General features: G+C 37.6%; 1 pseudogene; it reads left to right on the top strand.

Moving 5' to 3' along the window:
- Window positions 1-1,889: 1,889 nt before the first annotated feature.
- Window positions 1,890-4,342, top strand: LOC147497911 (uncharacterized; annotated as a pseudogene).
- The last annotated feature ends 14,681 nt before the right edge of the window (window positions 4,343-19,023 follow it).

The raw sequence follows: 19,023 nt of genomic DNA, 5'->3' as shown, positions 1-19,023 counted from the left end.
AACTGCAGCACTGTTCCTGGGTTCTACCCTCACCCACTGAATGAATGGAACGATTTCCATTCCTGTCACCATTTCTTCTCTCTGTGGGTTTATGGCATTCTCAGCCCCCCTAGTCTCACTTACATTTTCCTCCTCAGAGGTATGTTCCACTGTTCCAGTGCCTACTCCTAGTAGAGTTGCTTCCACGTTTGTTTCTCTCTGTGGCTCTGTCCACCTCTCTTGAGCTGGACGCCTTGGTGCCCAAGCTCTTGTGGTTCGTCCAGTGCATTTATCAACTACATGCCCAAACTTATTACATTTTGTGCATGAGATCGGCTTCCATGGGTACTCCAGAGGGATTCCCACCTCTCGGTTCCCAACTTTCACATTGATTACGTCTTTGTATTCATAATTTACCTGAAACTCAATACAAAATCTAGTAAATGACAACCTTTTCCTTTTCGCAGTGGCATCATCCATGAACATTGGCGTACCACCTACCAACTCGCGAGATACGACAAACCTTCAAAAGTCCACATCTCCTTCGGCACATCCATAAGTTTCACCCATAAAGGAACAGACGCTACTTTGTTCTTGTAACTATCCACCTCTACTGTCCAGGGCTTAACCACAAATACTCTCCCCGCAATGAATATAGGGTCTTCATCTAGAATCATCTAACAGTCCTCTGAGCATGTAAAATTCATGTAGAAAAGGTCTTTATCGGTGGTAATGTCAAAAGCTCCCTTCAGCTTCCATTTCTTCTGTAAATGTTCCTTAACTACTGGAAAGGAGAGTATTTTATCTAGGAAGTAACCTACTAAGTATTCATCCCACTCCTTTATACCTTGTTCTAGCTAGTGTAGTCAAGGCGCAAGGCGCGGAGAGGCGTTTTTCTGTGCCTCGCCTCAGTCAAGGCGCGGAAACTAATATGAGGCATGCGCTTTATATGCTTTTGTGCGCTTTTAAGTGAGGCGCAAGGCGCACCAGGCACACGCCTGACTTGAGTTGTTTATTTAGGTGTTAGTATTCAGTATTCACAAATCTCTAAAGCATCCAATGGTCAAAAACTCAAAATAGACTACAATTTTAATAAGAAAAGATAATAAGAAAAGTAGAAAACAAAGAGTCACAAAAACAAAGAACAGAGTAACAGACTCAAGTCACTCAACAGAGTGAGTACGAGACCAAAGAAGTGAAGAACAACTGAAGTACTGGAATACAAAGTTACAGAGTGAGTACGAGAAGTCGAGAACAACTGAAGCATCTATTTTTATCCGCTTCAAGCCTTCAACCAGGTATTTCACTATTTCTTCTTATGTTTTTTCTTAAATCCATCTCGATCTCTTTTTTTTTAAATGATAAGAAAATAAAATGAAATAAAATAAAAACTTATGCCATAACTTTGGCTTGAAGAACAAAGTAATCATAATTTCGTCAACTTCTGCATTTTTTCAGGTGATTAACTAAACATGAGTGCTGATGGAAATGGCCACAATGCTAGTAATGTGGGGGATGGTAGTGGTAATGGAGGGGAGAATAGCAGTAAGAAAACTAATGTGGGATGGAAGTATGGCTTTTTAAAAGATAAGAACAATTCGAACGATGTGACATGCGTATTCTGCAACAAAACTAGTAAGGGTGGAATTTACCGTCACAAACTGCATTTTATTAGAGGAGGTGCACGCCAAGTGACTGGATGTAAAGAAGTGCTAGCAGCTGTGAGAAAAGAAATTCAGGAATTTATAGATACAAAGAAAATGGCTAAATCATACTCGTCTACTTCAAGTGCGTTTGATCCTTTTGATCGTGATGTGTTAGGGGACGATATTGATTTCGATGGAGCAGATGAAGTGGTTAATTTGGGGGATGGTGTTTCTGGCAGTAGTTCAAAAAAATGAAAAGGTACAATGGATGCTTTTGTTATTCGAAAAGTGGACAGTAATCGAAAGAAAGTGAAAGTAAGACAGACTACTATTGATGAGGCACTGGATCCGAGAAAAGTTGAATATGCTATTCAATTCATAGCTAGGTGGTTTTACAGTGGGTATCGCCTTTAATGCCGCTAGGTTTGAGAGCTTCAAAGTCATGATTGAAGCTGTTGGGCAATGCCCTGGAATGAAACCTCCAAGTTACCATGACTTGAGAGTTCCTTTGCTGAAAAAAGAGGTGGAGAACACGGGTAAAATGTTGGAAGCAAATAAAAAGGAGTGGGAAACGACATGTTGTTCACTTATGTGTGATGGATGGACTGATTGAAGGAATAGATCATTGGTCAATTTCTTGGTGAATAGCCCTAAGGGAACAGTGTTCTTAGAGTCAATTGATACTTCGTCATTTTCGAAGACTAGCTTTAAAGTGTTTGAGATGGTGAGCAACGTGATTGAGAGGATTGGACCAAAGAATGTGATACAAATTGTGACTGACAACGCCTCAAGCTATGTATTAGTTGGTATGTTAATCTAGTTTAGTTATTTAATACATATTATTGACATTTTACTTTTAAATATACTATTTCTACATGCATGCTTGTATTTATTTTTTTTTAATTATTTGTAAATTGTGGTAGGAAAACATCTGGAAACCCATATCCCTCATTTGTTTTGGACTCCGTGTACGGCACATTGCCTTGATCTTACTTTGGAAGATATTGGAAAAATGCCAGATGTGTTGAACATCATAAAGAAGTTAATTAAGTTGAGTGGGTACCTCTACAACCACCTCAAAGCACTAGACATGATGAGGTTCTTTACACAAGAAAGGGAGTTGCTTAGGCCTGCCAAAACAAGATTTGCAACTTCATTTTTGACCCTCGAAAGCATACACAAGCAAAAGGGGAATTTGAGAAAGATGTTCACTTCAGAAAAATGGGATTATACAAGGCGGCATTGAACAAAAATGAAAAAAAAGAGTCAAAGAAGTGGAACAGATTGTTTTGTCAGAGTACTATTGGAATGGCATTGTTTATGCTCTCAAGTTAACTTCTCCACTAGTTAAAGTCCTCCGAATGGCAGACAGTGAGAAGAAACCCTCTATGGGGTATATGTATGGGGCGATGAAAAGGGCTAAGGATGTAATCAAGGTATCATTCAATAACGACAATGACAAGTATGATGCTGCTTTTGAAATCATAGATAAGAGATGGAATTGCCAACTCTATAAGCCATTGCATGCTGCTGCCCACTTGCTAAACCCGGAGTTCTTTTACAGCAATCCCGATAAAATTGAGGAAGATGCAGTAATCGCTAAAGGCATTCTTACTTGCATTGAAAAGCTAGTGCCTTCCATAAGTGAGCAGGTTTTTATTACAAACGATCAATTACCAATGTACAAGAGAGCTGCAGGCCTATTTGGGAGTAACTTGGTAGTTATAAATCGAACGAAAGTAGCACCAGGTATGCTATTTCTTAATATTTTATATGTTATAATGAGTTCAATATGTTAGATACCTAGATCATGTTATTGTACAAGCTTAAAGAATCAAATGAGTTATATATAATTACTAATTTGTTTTATACCCTTTATTTTATTTTATTTCACTTTTAAATATAGCTGAATGGTGGAGAGCATACAGGCAAAGTACTAAAGAACTGCGAAGACTTGCAATACGCATACTTAGCTTAACAACTAGTGCTTGCGGTTGCGAACGTAATTGGAGCATATTTGAACATGTAAGTAGCATACTAATATTAGTTATTACTAATGTGACCCATCAAATGTTTGTTGTTTCAATGCTATTCCTATCATATGACATATAGTTTGCTGATCACTATCAAATCAATGTGGTTAAGTGTCGAGGTTCATGGCTTTTTAAATGAATGCATCAAATTTATGGTGTTGTGTATTGACTTGCATTTCTTTTGGGAATTAATAGATTCACTTCAAGAAAAGGAATAAGTTGGAGCAAACAAAGTTGAATGATTTGGTGTTTGTTAAGTACAACCAAAGCTTGGTAGACCGTTACAATATTAGGGACGTCGTTGATCCTATTTCACTTACAAAGTTGATTGAAGAGTCTAATGAGTGGACCACCGGAGAACTATATGTTGATCCCAAAGATAAAGTGCATGATGGTGCTGACTCACTACCGGGGGATGTGGAAATGGCTAGTGGCCTATTTGAGGCATCTAATTCTATGCCAAATGTACCACAAGCATTGGCATCAACTAGTGAAGGCAGAAGCAAATGTACCACAAGGTCTGCACCAAGTTCTTTTACGTTCACTCTTAGAGATGAAGAAGACGAAGAAGAAGAAGCAACGACGGAAGAAGTTGACTTAATTGAAAGTGATAAAGAAGCGGACCAAGAAGACGGAGAGATGAATGTGCTGGAGGATGATATTCAATTTGATGATGAGTATTAGACTATTAGTTATGTTTTTTAGTTAGGCTATCAGTTGAAATTTAAGACCAAGGCACTTGAATCTCTTTTGTTTATTTAGTGTTTGACATTTTGGAACTTTGAACAAGTGCTATAACTAGCATGATAATCAGATTTTGGATTTTTGGAACTTTGAACAAGTGTTGTAACTTCATATATCTCATTCTACGTGGTGCCTTTTTGTGTTTGAAAACTCATGCATTTGAGTTCGCGATCTTCAAATCATGTTGAAGGTTGCTTGTGATAATTGTACTTAAATCCTTTTATCTGCAGCAAGGAAAGGCCTGGATAGTACAAGAGCCATACTGCATCACAATTTCACATTACCAGGCCTATCTCGAGTCGTCTCTGGCATCGATGTCTTTGAAGTTTGATCAATTGATCCTAAGTTCAACATTATTGCACCTGGTGCCGACCAAATTGTTTATTTTCCCTACACACAAAAACAGAAGCGATTAACCTCATTTCATCCTGCCATTGAAGATTTACTCTACAATAAATAGGCCAAGAGCTTTTTTTTTATTTTATTGTTTTTCTATTTTTTTAGTATTGTGCGCCTCACTTCAATCTGGCGCGTGCCGCGCCTTGCCCCTTGTGACTAAGGCACGAAGAAGGTGTTGCGCCTTAGGTGTGTCTTAAAGCCTTGACTACACTGGTTCTAGCAACTCAGACGAAAACTGGGCCACTCCATCAACCAGTTTAAAGGCAACTGTAGACTCAACAGCTCCAGTCCTTCCAAACAAAGCACTCCATGAATTATTTTGAGCATCCCCATAACTATTAGAGTTCGTTTGCTGAGGAGGGGGGGGGGATTACTTGTTGACGCCATAGAGAAAAGTCCTTTTCAGAACTCACCCTGTTATTCAGGAGAGGATTTTACCCGAAAAGGCAACAAAAAGGAGAGAAGAGACGATAAGAATTCTTTCCCAGATAAAATTTAACTAAAAGCGGTAAAACTAAAGGCCTAAAGGATCACCACAACAACTTAAGTTATATCACTTCCGTTTTCCCATAACTTGGTCCCCATTGTTAGCTATTGACAAAACAGTATTTGCAATAGTAAGTGGTAGATGTGTTTGATCGACTTCGGCTTCCTTGTACGTCATTGAGTTTGTAAGGAAAAGTGTGCCCACTGCATACTGGAGTGAGTGAAACTTGAGTGGAAAAATCAGAGTGTTTTTGTCTTGACATATTTGTGAGGACCTACTTAAGGACGCTATTCCAAAGTTTCAGAAATGGACCTGTTATTGCAATTCATAGCATAGTTCATCATCTCAGCACCCAAAACCTCAGGCAAATGCCAATCCCTCTGAATACATTCCCGATAAATACGTGCATTTTCATGCAACTTCAACTTAACCTTACCAGTCTTCGGAACACATCCCCAGTACAACATAACCTTCATAATCAATGTAGGGAAGGCTATGGTAAATTTACCAACTGCTCTAATCTCATTTAACAAAAAGTCAAGGATGCAAAACCCATACCTCTTTTCCTGAAGGGTTCAAAGAATGTGTAGACAACTCAAATTGATGTCACTTATTTTCGTGGTGGCAATAACATTCCTACCAACCAATTGAGCCACAGCCAGCTGGTTCCTTCTCAGAGACGTCTGATGAACACAATGCGAACCAGGGTTGTAAAGTCCTTCCAATACAGTCTCCATCATCAAAGGACCGATTCCACCAAACTGAGATTCTTGCATTGTGACTACGATGTCTCTTTGCTTAATGCCAGTAATCTCAGACAACACTGCTGTAGTCAATTCCTTCCGACTACCATTCACCTTTACAAAAATCCTACGACCATCAATCTCCCTCTTCTTATAAAAATCAAACACCAAATCAGTGTGATAAAAATCATCCGTAGAATACCATAACCCTTCCCACTTCCTAATACACATTTCAGTACCGAAAAGGGTGAAAATTGTTGAGCAGTAAAAACTTGTTCCGAAAGAATCTTTAGGGGTTGAGGAGCCATTGAGTTTTGGATTTGGAAATTGTGGTGAATGTAAGGTGGGGGATAGTGAATGAATCACTCGATTGAAATTTGAACTGGGTTTGTGTGGAGGTTAGGGCGCGGGCGCGCTCAAGGTTTTCCTTGGTTGGTGTTCTTGAGCGTGGAGGCGAAGAAAGAAGAACACGTGGGGTTTTTTTTAGGGAGTCACGTGCTGGGCATGTGACCACATAGGGTTTAAGTCATTTGGGACCAAGCCCAAAACAATTTCATAATACCCATCCTGTCCTATGCCTCGTAAAACTTAAAAACTAAAATTCTTGATTCATTAACGGTCTGATTTTTTTCGAATGAGCTATGAAAACGATCAGCAGAGAAAGTACAATCCAATGATATATAAAAAAAATCAAATCTAACCGAGGTTGACCTATAAGAAGATGGAAAACACATCGAAACGCGTGAATGACATAAGTTATATGATCAAAAGAAATCTAAATTCATAGATAGTGTCAACTCGACTCAAAGTACAACTAAACGACATAACTAACAAGAATAGGAAGCTGAGCGATCAAGAATGGAAAGACCAAACACCCCACCCTAAAACAAATTTTTGAAAACATGGTTTAGAAAATTTGTTTAAAAACGTGGGTCTTTTAAAGTTAGATTTCCAAGACTTGCTAGATTACTGTTTATAGGTATATATATATATATATATTTTCTTTTTATGAATAAGGTTTAATATAAAGGAAAATAATAAAACAATAAAGACATAAATCACTCCATAGAGAAACATGACTCAAAAATCGAGAAAACATGCACGAGTAGAAAACGTGAATTATGTTAAACGTGGACTTAGGATTCGGTACTTACAGCCACACACTCCAAAGGGAGGGTCTGGTTACCTTCATGGTGCACTTACCAATATATGGAAATGAGAGGAAGTACACCAAACATCAAAGGTCAGTCCTCATAGACAGGCTCCTGTAAAAGGACATCCTCCATATCTGGGGACATTAATTCGTAAAAATGTTTTAAACGTTGGCCATTAACTTGAAAGGTACTGTTGTCCTTGGGATTTACCAAGGTGATTGCCCCATAAGGGGTGACTTCAGTAACCAGAAAAGGACCAGACCAACGGGTTTTTAATTTCCCTGGGAAAATATGCAGACGGGAGTTGTAAAGAAAAACCTTTTGACTAACTACAAACTCTTTACGCAAAATCTGTTTATCATGAACACGTTTCATGTTAGCTTTATAATCTTTCACGAGATCATAAGAAGCACTACGGATTTCTTCCAGCTCATTTAATTATAATTTGCGCTTTACACCTGCCTCATCCATATTGAAGTTCAGACTTTTTATAGCCCACATAGCATGGTGATCCAATTCAACGGGCAAATGACAAGGTTTTCCAAACACAAGTCTAAAGGGAGACATTCCTATAGGAGTTTTAAAAGCTATCTGATACGCCCATAAGGCATCTGTTAGACGCTTAGACCAATTTTTCTGATCAGGATTGACTATTATTTCTAATATTTTTTTAATTTCCCTATTAGAGACTTCTACTTGGCCACTAGTTTGTGGATGATAAGAAGTTGCCACCTTATGGGTAACTCCGTACTTCTTAACTAAAGAAGCAACAACTCTATTACAAAAATGCGTTCCGATATTACTGATGATGGCTTTAGGGATGCCAAAACAACAGAAAATATATTCCTTAACAAAAAACACAATTGTCTTATGGTCATTGCTATGGCAAGCCATGACCTCTATCCATTTGGAAATGTAGTCCATGACAACAAGAATATAAATAAAACCATGGGAAACAGGAAAATGACCCATGAAATCAATGCCCCATACATCAAAAATTTCTACTACCATAATGGGATTTAAAGGCATCATATTACGTTTAGTGATACGCCCAAGTTGTTGGCAACGAACACATGTCTTGCAGTGAACTTGGGCATCTTTAAAAAGGGTAGGCCAATAAAAACCACATTGAAGAATTTTAGCTGTCTTTTTCATACCACTAAAATGGCCACCACACTCTTTGCCATGGCAGAAGCATAAAACCTCATTATATTCCCACTGGGGAATACAACGATGAATAATCTGATCCGCACAATACTTAAAAAGGTAGGGCTCATCCCAGTAGTATAGCTTAACTCTGGCTAAAAATTTTGTACGTTCATTTTTTGACCAAACACCAGGAATAATATCAGAAGCTAAATAATTCACAATGTCAGCATACCAAGGTACAGAAAAAATAGAATAAAGATGCTTATTAGGAAAAGAATCAGGTATGGACTAAGAATCATTATCACTGTCATTTTTTTAGTCTAGATAAGTGATCGGCAACTACATTTTTGACCCCTCGTTTATCTTTAATTTCTAGGGTAAACTCTTGCAGAAGAAGAATCCATCGGATCAATCTCTGTTTAGCATCCTTTTTGGCGAGAAGGTACCTAAGAGTTGCATGGTCAGTGTAGACTAAGGTCTTTGAACCAACCAAATAAGGACAGAACTTATCTAAAGTATAAACCACAGCTAAAAATTCCTTTTCCGTAGTAGTATAATTTCTTTGAGCATCATTTAAAGTTTTACTAGCATAATAAATAACGGTGGACTTATCATCTAGTTTTTGGCCTAACACAGCACCAACAACATAATCGCTAGCGTCACACATAAGCTTGAAAGGTTTTTAGACAAATTGGGAGGCTGTATAATCGGTGCAGATGTTAAAGCGGCTTTTAAAGTTTCAAAAGCCTGTTTGCAGTCATAATTGAAATCAAAGATGGTATCTTTTAAAAGTAGATTAGTTAAAGGCCTAGCTACTTTTGAAAAATCCTTGATAAAACGCCTATAGAAACCTGCATGGCCTAAAAAGGCTCTAATGTCATGGATAGTCCGTGGTATAGGTAAAGACGCCATTTTATCTAATTTGGCCTTATCTACTTCTATGTCGTCACTAGAAACAATATGACCTAGCACTATTCCTCTTTTTATCATAAAATGACATTTTTCGCAATTTAAAACTAGATTCTTTTCCTCACACCGTGTCAACACTTTGGAAAGGTTAGACAAGCATTCACTGAAAGAGTCTCCATAGAGAGAAAAATCATCCATGAAACTTCCATGAAGCACTCCACTAAGTCACTAAAGATATGAAGTATACACCGCTGGAAGGTACTAGAAGCATTACAAAGGTCGAATAGCATTCATTTATAGGCATATGTTCCAAAAGGACATGTGAAGGTAGTCTTGTTTTGGTCGTCGGGATCTATAATGATCTAAAATTAGCCAGAGTAGCCATCTAAAAAACAATAATAAGCATGACCAGCTAGACATTCGAGCATCTGATCTATAAAAGGTAAAGGAAAGAGATCCTTCCGTGTCATGGCATTTAAGCGTCTGTAGTCAATACAGATCCCCCATTTCATAGGAACTCGTGTGGAAACACATTCACCCACAACATTACACACAATGGTAACCTCTAATTTTTTAGGAACTACGTGAATGGGGCTTACCCATTCTCTATCGGAGATGGGATATATGATACCTGCATTGAGTAATCATAAGACTTCTTCCCTAACCACCTCTTTCATGGCAGGGTTCAAGCGACGCTGAGGTTCACGTGAAGTCTTTGCATTATCCTTCAAATGTATGCGATGTGTGCATATACTAGGGTCAATCCCTTTAATGTCGTCTAGGGACCAACTGATCATGGAACGATGTTCCCTAATCACCCTAATCAAATGTGCCTATTCATTAGCAGATAACTAAGAAGATATGATTACTGGATGACTACCATCCGGATAAAGCTAGATATATTTCAACTCAACAGGAAGATGTTTAAGCACATGGGTGGGATGAATGGGTAAAAACGCTTTCGGAGGGTCCTCCACTAGTAGAAAAAAGGGTTTTTGTGACTGTTTTAAAATGTTATTTGTGACTGTTCTGTTCGAAACGGTCACAAATGGCAGAAAAGTGTTTTTGTGACTGTTTTAAAAAGTTTTTGGTGACGGTCGAATCAGAAACTGTCACAAATGTTTTTTTTTCTAAGTAAGGGCATATGTGTGGAGTAATATTTGTGACCATTCTACTAAAAAGCGGTTACATATTCCCCGCCTTTATGTGATGACCCATCCATTTTTTGGTCCCCACAACTCCACCCATTAAAAAAACTACGCCCGAAAAAACACCACGCTCACTCTCACTCACTCTTCGTGCCTCTTATGAACACAAAAAAAAAAAAATAACCTCAATCTCTCCGACTCTCTTTTCACTCACCCTCCATCGATTGAAGCATTCTCTAGTCCACGATCTACATTCTCAAAAATGTTCACTCACCACTCTCAAAACCTAACGTAAACCGCTCTCAATCCAAAACTGTATCATCACATCTTTAATTGATCCCTCATTTTTACTCCCCAACCAAAGAAGAACTATCATCATCTTCAGGTGACACTACACCATAACATGATATTTGTAACACACATCTTTTTTGTTTTGTAACACTCTTTTGTGGTTGGTAAGCGTCTACGCTAGTTGAGTGTTACTTTAATTAGGTTGATTTTCTAAAATTAATTTGTAACACTTATTAATTGCACCAAACCGTGTGGAAAGGGTTGCAAATCCAAAAACCCATAACAACTTCGAAATTTCGGGAGAACACAAAATCGAGCTCTATTAATTATTTTCTTCGGACCAGATCTCTTTCTCACACTTCTTCTTCTAAACTTAGGTTTCCTTCTCAATGGTCTCTTTTGCGGACGTTGTTCAATCTTCTCTCTCACTGCCGATTTAGTAAGTACCTATTCGAATCTTCAACTTTCACTTTCGAATTATGTTTTCCGTATCCTAGGGATTCCATTGCTAAACTAGGGTTGATGCCAATTCGATTTTAATTTTCTTGCTTCAAAGGTGCAATTTTTTATTTTGAATTTACTTGGTACTGCCTTCATTCTATTAGTAATTAAGAGTCCTTTTGTCTGATTCAAGCTAGAACAAAAGGAAATATTTAACTATACCCAAAATATATTGAATGTAACCATAACTAATTCTTGGGGGTTCAAGTGGTGATGCTGGATCCATCCTCACTCGTGATTATGAGCTTCACTATAGAAGTTACGAGGATCATTTAGTTCCTTGGGGTATATTCCAGACTCCAAATTTGCTTCCGGATTAAAATGGTAAGCCTTCCTTCTATGGTTGCACTCAGCACAAGGAGGACTACCAAACTGATGGAATTCGTTCATACAGTTTTGTGGTTCCAAATGAGGTTGAACTTTGCGCGATCCATCTAGGATCGTGGTAACGACCGATATCAATTGGAGTTTGATTCCTTTGCAAAGCCATCCTACACTGCCACACCTACTACCATTCCCTTTGAAACCATTTCGGGGTGACCAAGATTAACTGGAAAACCACCACTCTCACTAGGTATTGTTCCAATTTGAACCCGGACCACATTATCGACAAAAGGTGACCGATTATCAAATTGTGGCTGTGGTTGATGACTAAATGACTGCCTCCCATACTCCTCCTCCTGAAGCCCTATCGGTAAACTCCCCAAATCCCATAACGATATCGACCGGAAGGCGGAGAAAGTTGAAACTTCGGGCTGCCCGCATCATGGCCCACCATGATGCCTAGCGAAATAATACCCAGGACTCGAAGGAGCTTCCATTTCACTATACCTCGACTATGAGGTTGTTGAATTTGCCTGCACCATAAATGCGGAATCCTAAGCTGCTGCCGTAAATTAAACTAAGGCATTAGGAAACAATTTAGCTAGTCACTTGCTATGGGTGTATTACTTAAATAGATTAACCTACCATTTGAGAATAGGGAAACAAAAATAATACAAAATGAAAGAGGTAAAATATGAAAAAATAAGTCTTTATCATCACTATTCCAAGTTACTAGCTTGTTAGATTTTCTTGCAACATGGTTTATAATTTATTCGACTTTCTAAGGGTCTAGCTTTTTACTCGTGAATCGAGCTAAACTCTTTTATTGGTTCAAAGGGTGTATATCTTTGTTTTATGTCTGCCTTGAGACCAAATTAGAGGGTACTATAATAAATTCAAATTCTACCAAGGAGAATACTGGTCTGTGGGATGTAATAGTTACATCAGAGGCATATGGTCCGATATAGGGAATCTGAACTAGCTTTTCAGTCTTTTGGGCTCTTTGTCTTGTTCATATCCTTCATGCCTTTATCATGTTCTCGGGCACTTGCATTCTTGACACTATTTTTCCAAATGAACGATTATTGCTACCTTTGTCTCCCTCGTCTATATCTTTTTATCATGCCTAAAGTTGCAATGAGAAATAAGCACCGACTTTGATTCAAGTTTCATTTCCACGATTACTTTAAGAGATCTCTCATTGGTGACCCATTAATTAAGTTTGACTGGTTCATGAATGTGCCCTGAATTGGGCAATCAAAATTCTGTAAAACATATAAGTTCAAGGAGGAAAGTGATGGAGAGAGTTTGGTGCAATGACTAATTCGTTGCTACCACAACCTTTTATATGCATCATCGCGGCTTTTCTTAGGATCATGCCATTTGGCACCCTAGTTCGATCTATTGGTGTTCCTAAGACAAACACAAGAAGTTGAATTTGTTGAAGTAAAATGAAGTGTTAGCAGGAAAACCTTGGAAAGGATGGGAGGTTTGAATCACGCATACCGATAAGCGAGAGATGTATAATTTGTTACCCTCGCTCAGTATATTTTGTTGTTCGATCCATTGTCGGTTTAAAGAAGAGATGTTTCGGCTTCCTTCCCGTTTATTGGCTCATGACTTTGGATTTGATCTCACTTTCTAGGTCGTCATTTGTTCATATTTCATTTACCTAATTTAGTAAATATATTAACAAGGACTTATGTTGGGTGCAACATCGATATAAGTAGCAATGTAGCCAAATCGAAGTTCGAAACCCACCGTAGGTGTTATGTTTACCTCTACCGTGTACATTTTATTTTTATTTCTTTTAATTATTTGTTGTTATTCATATCTTCGCGATAGATTAATTGGTGTTAAGGATGCAAATGCATTGAATGGACTTCGATAATTTGATACACATTACATTCATAAGAAAGTCTAATAGAGGAACTGTTAATTTATGAAGACATTAAGGGCCTGTATTTACATTTTAAGTAACAATTCTTTTGGGAATGAAAATATTGATCTATTTCTTTTGTAAAGTCTCTTCTTTTTGCATGCCTTTTTTGAGTATCTTTTCATTGTGCTCACATTATTTGACCCCCCACTATTAAGCACGCATACAATTGTTTTGAGTAGCTTCTCTTTGTATTATGTTAGTTTTAAAAGTTAGTACTACCTTTTGTTCAACCGGACAGGTTCCTCGAGCATCGACTAGTCTTTGTGTCATTTGGGATGGACTTGTTTCAAGGGAAAGGAAGTTTAGGACCGGGTCAAGATTGAGCTTTTCCTGTAATTAGTGAGAGTCGAGCAAGTGATACATTGCTTAGGTTTTTGATACTTGTGCAAGCTACAAGGTACACAGTTTAGAGTAATTTCTTTTTGGTGAGAGTGATTACATTCTAATTTAATATAAGCAAATTGGCTCTAAATTCATTTGTTTAACCTAATCACATAATTGCAGGATTACAGAAAAACCGAGGGAACCTCGCAGGTTGAAAAACTGAAGGAACCTATTCTAGATGAAGTTACCTCAGCCTTTTAGCGGTACCCACTTAATATTACAAGACATGAGACTTCTTCAATTGTGGTTTTCGTGTGCAAGCAAGTGAGTTAACATATCGATAGGTCTAGATATTTACGACTTTCATTAGCAAAAATTGTGCAAAACGGATGTCTTATTTTTCTTCTTCCTGAATCTAGGTAAATGAACTATCATATTTCTAGGCTTCGTTGTAATGTGCCATACTAACCCTTCGTTTCTCCTTTGACAGAAGCATCTTTGTTGAACACAACCGATCGAGCTTGTGGGACTGTTTTCCCCTTATGAGGTATCTCAGATTTGACAAGGATATTTATTTCCATTTTGTGTACCACTTGTTTTTTTATCTTTTTGTTTGTTTGTTTATTTGTTTGTTACTTTATGTTTCTTTTTCTTTGTTGTCATACACTTTGCTCGAATGAGCATCTGAATCGAGTCTATTGTTTTCAAAGCTTGGTGCGTATCACCTAATATTGCATTGAGACTGTCATTTGGCGAGCCCTTTTTAAGTCTCTAGGTTCGCTACATGGTGAATTCGTGGTCTTTTCAATTTTTCCAGAATCTACCTAGCTCATGCAACTTGGTGTATTACCTTAGTCCTATTTTTTTTGGCTGTTTTCGAGATTTCAGTCTGTACCTATAAACCCGCGCTACATTTTCAGTTGTCTACTTCAGTATATACTATAGTTTTGCAATTGTGCTAGATTGTGTCATTGAAAATAGAGGCTTCATTCCGGTGGATTCTTCTTTGATTCTTTGACTATTTTGTTATGTTCCTTTTGTTGCCATGTTGAGAGGCTCTCACCCTCTTTGAAAGGGCAGATGCGTAGGCCCTCCCTCTCTTTCTATTATCAAATAATTTTTTGTCTTAATATTGTTTTTCTTTTCATGAAAATGTTTGTGCATAAAAATGGCATGATAGTAAGCTCATTCAGTCCGTATCGTCAAAAATATATTTATTCATTCAATACGTATTTCGTGAATGGGGTCCGGGTAGATCATCGTAACGTTGGTTATTTAGTATTCATTTGATAGAGGCAAGACCGACATGAGCATTTATGTGTCGTTGTTCATGCATTTTGGTTCAACTATTGAATATCACTATTCTTTCTTTTGCTTCTCATGTCTCATTTATTGCTCCTTTGTTTAGTTTAGTTTTGTATGGGCTTATGCTTAGTTTAATTGTTTTGAATATTTTTTCTTGCTTTTTAGTATATTGCTGATGAGAATTCGATGAATATACATATTTCTCTATTGGAGTGGACGGATGACTTGGAAGTATTTATATTGAAGGGTTATGGGAAATCAATAAACTACCACATGGGATTACCATTGCTTCAAGATGTCGTTCAGTCCATGGGGCAAGCTATAAAGGCTAAAGAAGGTATTGTATGTTGTCACAGCTTGTACCGATTATCTTAATAGGAAATTGGATAACAACTTTCCCCACTTTTTGCAATTTTAAATGACATACCCAAGTGTAGTGTTGCGTTAAGTGTGTTTAGGCATCATAGTACCATGATATCAGACTTTGTTTTTGTGTACATTTGTTTATCCACAACGATAGAAGAATTGCTCATAGCTGTTTTTCCTTTTCTTGTTTTTGTAGAACACCATACTCCGGGATCTTATGAAAAGGCTAGACTTTGATTTGCTCATCTTTGGCTTGTTGTACCTTTCTCTTGTCCGCTTGGCCTCTTTCTTGATGGAGTGGTGAGCTTTTATCATGTTTGGCTTCTCATGTGTTCGTTTTGTACGTAGAAAACATGTTGACATGCATGGTTAAGACTTGCATCTCCTCTGCATCTACTACTGCAGTCTTGAAAATGAGATTTAGTTATAGTTTCTCTAGAAGTATAAATTTCTTCCTATACTGATGTATACTTTTTGAGTTCAGAATTTGCACAAATACAACGGGATGAGGCTCTGGAATTACCATTAAAGCCTCCACACAAAAGAAATTGGAGGGGAAGCACTGTGGCACCTTTTGCTGGGAATAATATACTTGTTCTGTAATTAGCAATATATATGAGTGTTACTTGAAATTTAATGGATTATATTCAGATATGTAGTTTATGAGTGTTTGCAGGGCCCCAATTTTGGAGGTTTTTATATATATTCACGTATTTTTTTTTTTTTTTTTTTAATAAAAGAAAACAATATATACATATCACTGTTTTATCCAAACCGTCATGACTAATTGTGCTTTTTATGACCGTTAGAAAAGATGAATGCGTAACCGTTTATTTAAAACCGTCACAAATTATATGATTTGTTGTGACGGTTTTTGAGCAGTTGTTACCGTTTTTTATGGTAGAGAGAGGCTAGTCTAGAACAAATATTTGTGACGGTTTTGGAAAAAATAAATGACTCTCACTTGATCACGGTTTTGGGGAAAAAATGCTGACAAAAGACTTTTTGTGACTGTTTTTAACAGTGATATAAAGCCTTTTTTTTTGTAGTGCTCGTATTGAGTAGTGAAGACTTGTTTAGGTAAGAGGTCTTCAAACTCAGAAGATGGAGCTACAGAAGGATCTAAGATAGGAGTAGACTCGAAAAGGTCATTGACTTCCTCTACGTAGGAATCGTCGTCGAAGTCAGAACTTTCGAAGGAAAGGAATTGGTGCATCTGATTCTCTAGAAATGTGTTGTTGAAATAATCTTGAGCTAAGCTCTCGATCATGCTAACTTCTCCATCGATAGTCATATTGGGTAATTGTTGCATCATTTTGAAAACATTTACCTCAACAGAAAGATGGCCAAAGGACATGGACATCGAACTATCGCGGCAATTTATGAGCGCGTTGGTGGTTGCCAAGAAAGGACGCCCTAAGATGATAGGAACAGAGTAGTTAGCGACTTCTGTGTTGAGGATAACAAAGTCGGCTGGATAGTAAAAATCTTAAACTTTAACAAGCACGTTTTCAACAACAACCTTAGGATACTTAATAGAACGGTCAGCTAATTGCAATGTCATTTTAGTTGGTTGCATCTCTTGTAGACCTATTTGTTTATATAGATAATAAGGGAGTAAGTTAACATTCGCCCCCCAGGTCTAATAGTGTAGTCGTCATGTGGATATCCCCTAAGGTGCATTGTACAGTAGGATGACCAGGGTCCTTGTACTTAACGATTCCATTATGTTCAGATAGAGTGGAAAACTGTTCAGTTGAAAAGGCATCTTTTGAAATGTTTGTTTTCGCCTAGTAGTGCACGACTCCTTTAGAAACTTAGCATATTGTGGTAATTTTTTAATAGCTTCAAGAAAAGGTAGGTTTATCGTTAGATTTTTAAAAATTTCTCTAATCTCGTCAAAATTTGTATCCTTGTTTAATATGGCTAGTCTCTGGGGAAACGGTGGTTTCTCTCTATATTTAGCATATAGATCAATAGGAGTTTTAACCTTGGCCGCTTTCCTCTTGGGTTGTGGTTTAACTGGTACCTATATAGGGGTAGGATCTTCAATTTATATTTCGGTAACTAGTAAATTGTTATTTTCATTGACCACTGGTGGTGTAACAACGAGCATAGTTACGGTGTTATCAATCACTTTGCCAGAATGGAGAGTGGTGATGACATTTAACTCACTTACGTTTAAATTTTCATTACTAGTATTACCGGTTACTTCAAAGGCTGTGTTTGGCATTTTAGGATTAGGTATAGCTTGACCTGGAAACACACCTTTAGGTTGGGCTTTATCTTGCATTAACTGTTTTAAGGATTGTTATATGGATTGTAAAATTTGTTGTTGAGTTTGCATGTAGGCATCGAAACGATCCGGTTGTGAAGGTGTAGTGGCCACAGGTGGTTTGACAGGAACTATCTCATGTTGATTATTAATGGGTGGGTTGTGATAGTTGTTATTAACCGGGACGATACCTCTATTATTATTATTATTATTGTACTTATTATAATTAACTTGTCCTTGTACTTGTCTTTGTGGAGCTGGGTTGTAGTTATTTGCTGGCCTAACATTTTGATTATTAAACCCCGGAGGTGTAACTTGTTAATTATTTCGCCAACCGAAGTTAGGGTTTTGTCTCCAAGGTACGTTAGGTTGGCTATTTATGGAGCAAATATTATCTGGCTATGCAGGTGGTTGTTCATAGACGAAAGGACAATAGGAGTCGGGATGCTCAGGACTCAAATAGAAATTACATGGAATAGAGTTGACGTTCATGACAGGAGTAGACTTATGTTGAACAACAATGACTTCTACCTTTTTAGTGAGAGATTCGATTAGAGTTCTAAGCTCGGGATCAGATTTAACCTCAAACATACTGGCAGCCTTGGTTGTGGAAGAAGAATTAGCGGAGCGGGGGATGTCGTTACTCCCCCAATTATTATTACCCTTAGATTGATCTTCTAAAAACTAATAAGCCTTTGAGGCTCCTTTACTAAGGAAACTACCCCCAGTCATTATATCAAGGACCTCTTTATAATGATGTAAAAACCCTTTGAAAAAGGCACGAACAAGCGTGTCTTTCGCAAGGTTATGATGTGGACACTCAATAAGAAGATCAGTGTACTGGTTCCAGGCCTCTGAAAAGGATTCATGAGGGTTCTGGTGGAAAAAATGAATCCGTTGAATCATTTCATATGTCTTCAGCGGTGGGTAAAACTGTTCCATAAACAGTTGAACAAGTTTGGCCCATGAGTCCACAGAATTATGGGTTTGGGCAGTTAACCAAGACTCCGCCTGATAAACATAAAAAGATAGTCTTACTCACAAATAAAGTGATGAAACTCTAAACGCAAGTAAAACTATAAACTAAACTGTTACTTATCAAAGATATTTGTTTTCTACTCTCGAATCTATTGACGTAGAGTTGGAATAGAAGATTCGTTCCACTCCTAGTCCTTTAGCATTCAAGTTTTCTACAATTAACGAGTCTATCCAAAGTCTAATGAGAGTAATGATGGAATTTATACTACGATGTGAATTCAAATAACAAGATACGAATAAGCGAAATGACAGGATGCTAAGGGTTT

The sequence above is a fragment of the Coptis chinensis genome, chromosome 5, assembly GCF_015680905.1.
Source record: "Coptis chinensis isolate HL-2020 chromosome 5, ASM1568090v1, whole genome shotgun sequence".
NCBI classification, from domain to species: domain Eukaryota; kingdom Viridiplantae; phylum Streptophyta; class Magnoliopsida; order Ranunculales; family Ranunculaceae; genus Coptis; species Coptis chinensis.
The sequence above is the reverse complement of the archived record's forward strand: the minus strand, read 5'-3'. Positions and strand labels throughout refer to the sequence as shown.